This window comes from Manacus vitellinus, unplaced genomic scaffold (genome assembly GCF_001715985.3).
Source record: "Manacus vitellinus isolate BGI_N305 unplaced genomic scaffold, ASM171598v3 scaffold_10_pilon, whole genome shotgun sequence".
NCBI classification, from domain to species: domain Eukaryota; kingdom Metazoa; phylum Chordata; class Aves; order Passeriformes; family Pipridae; genus Manacus; species Manacus vitellinus.
The window spans coordinates 5,117,310-5,121,184 of record NW_021938838.1 but is presented as its reverse complement, the minus strand read 5'-3'; the positions used below and the strand labels follow the sequence as shown (position 1 = coordinate 5,121,184).

Genomic DNA, 3,875 nt, shown 5'->3' with positions numbered 1-3,875 from the left:
TCCTGTTGTGGATAAGATCTATTTGCTGAATCTGCTGCATGTTTGGAGGCCTCTTTCAAGATGATGTTTCATGAAATCAAGTGTAGGACAGTGCCTTCCCTCTCCCTACAGTGCATTAGGGTTGAACTCACAGAAATAAAACAGTTCTTGAAAAACACTTGGTGAATCTACATAATTAAAAATCTCTCCTGCTGGGGGTTAATGATTTGGGGAGATTAACTTGATAATGTAATGTAAAATGCCGAAATCAAGAGTGTGCATCCAGAAATACTGGTGCAGCCCTGCAATGGGAGACAATTTTAAGTAAATAACCAGAGAAAGTATTTTGCAATTAAATTAAAGATGTTTCCAAACTACTGTACTTTGCTATAAAAAAGCATCATCTTGAAAAGTCAAGTTTCATTTATTTTAATTAGCACTGTCATGAAGTATTCCATTCGGCAAACACTGACTAACAAGCCCTTTTCCCAGGCACCAGTTTGAAACATTTGCATCAGAAAAACAATCATAGACCCTTCCCATGGTGTCTTCTGCCCCAATTCTCAGGCAGTCAAAATCAGCCACACTCCTCCAAAGTCAGCATGGCACCTGATTTACAGTGGGTGAAAACAGAACCTTCACCTTCCCTTGAAACACCCTTTGGGTGGTGATGTAAAGTCTACTGACATCCATTGGAAGATTCCTGTTGCTTCCAGAGAAACTCGGGTTCAAAGCTGGGAAGAATCTCTGCTCCCTTTTGCTCTTCTTGCACTCGAGTTATTTAACTGGAGAGGCGTCAGCATCAAATTGATGGAAAGCCAAAGTGATCTTGATCCTCCTTTGAGACTTATTGTTGAATTGCATTATATATAAGCAGAGAAGCTTTTTTATTATTAATGGGATAGAAAATCAGAACCATCAAGGAAAATAATATAAGTCCTATTAAGATGGATGAGTAAAGTTAAGTCCATGTATTCCTAACAAGATTGCTCTCTGTGACTCCCGTAAAAGTGTGTTACCCTCTCAGAGGAAAACCTCACCCAGGTGGAAAAATGCTGGGGAAAATGCCATGAACTCCTCCTGGGCAGCTGCCCAGCCTGGCAAGGAGTTGTGTAGGCAGTGCCCACACGTGTCCAGGCACAAGGCTGCTTGGGTGGATGGTCTGCTCCAGGGTGGTAAATCTGGGGCTGCCACCCCAGGAGCTGACCTTCCTTAGGATCTCCTGCTTAAACCCCTTTCTCTGTCATCCAGTTTGTTTTCACATCTGCCAAGTATTGCGGCTCCTTCTGCATGTCCAATGAGGGGATTATTTTGCAGGCTTAAATCTCACTCCTAAAAAAAAGAAAGTTACACTGATAATACTTGTTGTCTGCGCAGGGAGGCTGGTGAGAAATAAATAGAAGTGAGTGTGAAGGGCACCATCAATTCTGCAGAAATACCTCTTGTTTCACATGGCTACCATCACATCCAGAGGGCTCAAAGCAGTCTTTGTGCAGCACAAGGTATCCTCCCAGGAGGGAGTGAGGAGCAGCCGCTCTGGGCTGCCCCCTTATTTAGGTACATAAAATCTGAATATCCCCTTCCGATTTCATGCTGTTGCTCATAGCTAAAAACCCTTGTTCCACCTTAATTTATCCCTTCTCCCTGCCAACGCCCTTCAAATACTTACAGGCTCTTCCCTCTTCCTTGCCATTTAGCCGTGCTTTAATCTCACCTCTTTATTCATTCATCACAAATCAATCTCTCCTGCCCCTAATCAGGGCAGTGCAGCAGCTCTGCCGGGAGCTCCCTCCCCTCTGTGTGTCACTAACGAGCAGGACCAAGTGCTCCGAGGGATGTTCAACACCCAGCCCCGGGGTGTCATGTTTTCCATGTGCTACCCCCACCTGCCCCCCTGTGACACCTCCTAATGCAAAATCAAGGTCTGCTTTCCTCCTGCTGGCAGCCCTACGTATCTACATCCCCCTTGGTATCATTTGGGGAAGAATGGCTTTGTACAGATAATAATAATAATTTTCATTTCCTCATTCAGAATCTGCTCTTTTCTTCTACCTGTGAGTAACTGATTGAGTGATAAGGACACTCCCTCTTTCCTTCTTGCCTTATAATAAGCACCAGCACATCTCTGCTGGTGTTGAACTCGGCAAGTGTGCTCTCTGCACCTTCGAGTGGGTCCTAATCCAAACATTACATGGCTGAAAGCATTCGAGTGCTTAAAGGATCCACTTTTCCCTCCATTCCCCAAGGATATTACACACAAATCAGCCTGGCAGCAGGTCCTTCCCCAAACCCTTACAGCAGCAGCAAGACCTCTGAACAGCCTCTGTCTGCACAGACTCTTGCATCTGATTTCCTCTCCACTGCTAATCTGCAGTCTTCATCAAAATTGCTACTATTAGGTTGTCTTTCACTATGTTATTCCCATCCTGAATGCTTCTAACACTTCATCTTGGCACCCCAGAATCAGCTCTGTCACCCCTTTACTTTGAATTATACCAGTCTACAAAACCTTCCCTTGAAGAATATCTTTATCTTTCTTAGTGTTTGCACTCAGTAGAGCTGCTGGGCAAGCTGGTCCCTGCCTGGTGTTCTTCAGGCACTCAGGGGCAAGCTGAGTGTTAGATTTGAAGCCAAGAGTACAGCTGTGTCCTGGACCAGAGTGGCAGGATTTTGTTCTAGTTTATTTTCTTGCTGCTCCTTAAGAAAATGTTGCATGTCTTAGCAGCCAGACAAGGAGTCCTTCCTGCCCTCCCTGCAGAGCTGTGCAGTTGTGGTGTTTTCATCTGTCACTGCAAGTCTGCATGTGTTAGACAGTGAGAGGGAACTCACAGCTGGAGGTACAGGGTAGATGTTGCACAGATTCTTCTGAATCAAACTCAGGAGGAGCTGTTGAGGGCACTTGGTCTGTTCAGCCTGGAGAAGAGACTGAGGGGAGACCTCACTGCAGTTACAACTTCCTTATGAGGGGAAGGGGAAGGGCAGGCACTGATCTCTCCTCTCCAGTGAGCAGTGACAGGACCTGAGGGAATGGCCTGAAGTTGTGTCAGGGGAGGTTTAGGTTGTGTATTAGAAAAAAGTTCTTCCCCCAGAGGGTGGTTGGGCACTGAACAGGCTCCCCAGGGCAGTGGGCACAGCACCAAGGCTGACAGAGCTCCAGAAGCACTCGGATGATACTCTCAGGCACACAGTGTGACTCTTGGGGAGGGTTCTCTCCATGACACTGGGTCCCTTCCAACTCAGCAGATTCTGTGATTCTGTGATCACCTGCAGTGGTGGCAAACTGGACTGGATGATTGCTCTGATTGCTCCTACCTCTGTGATTCTACCCTTTCTCAGTTTAATCTGCTTATGTTTCACCACCACTGGGGTATTCTGAGTATCTTCTCTTCTGTGCCTGATTCCCATGATGCTCCTTTTCTGTTCTTTTATTATTATCCCCATACAGGGGGATCTGGCCTTCCCCTTGAACAGCTCCTGCAAGTGACCTCATCACGAAGCATCTTCCAGTGATTTACAAACACAGTGCTATTTCTGTTCTCCTTCTCCTCTTCACCCTCTGGGAAGCTTTGACATACTCAACTACCACATATTCCTGCTCCATTACCAGTAAACTGCTCCTTCCACTTGGCTCTCCCAAGCAAACTGTCCTGCTTTCCTACCTCTCCCAGTTTCCAAGGCAGCCCAGCCAGTGCCATTAAATCAGGTCCCTCTCCAGTTCACCTCACATTCAGTGGGATGTAACGGGCTGAAATTCCCCAGTTTCTCACACAGATCTGATCAGGTGCTTGTACCCCACACTTAAAATGAACCATTTCTCAGTACAGTAGTAACTGCTGCCCTCAATGCCCAAATAGCATGAGATGACTGGTTTTTTTATCTCAATATGATGGACTGAA

The 3,875-nt window shown here is 46.1% G+C and overlaps 1 long non-coding RNA gene across 1 annotated transcript; it reads right to left on the bottom strand.

The window, feature by feature from the left end:
- Positions 1 to 387: 387 nt before the first annotated feature.
- On the bottom strand, positions 388 to 1,771 carry LOC108642163. The gene is made up of 2 exons (XR_001922489.1): positions 1,649 to 1,771; positions 388 to 1,311 (listed from the first exon to the last, which is right to left on the bottom strand). It is a non-coding gene; the product is annotated as an uncharacterized LOC108642163 (long non-coding RNA).
- Between the last annotated feature and the right edge of the window lie 2,104 nt (positions 1,772 to 3,875).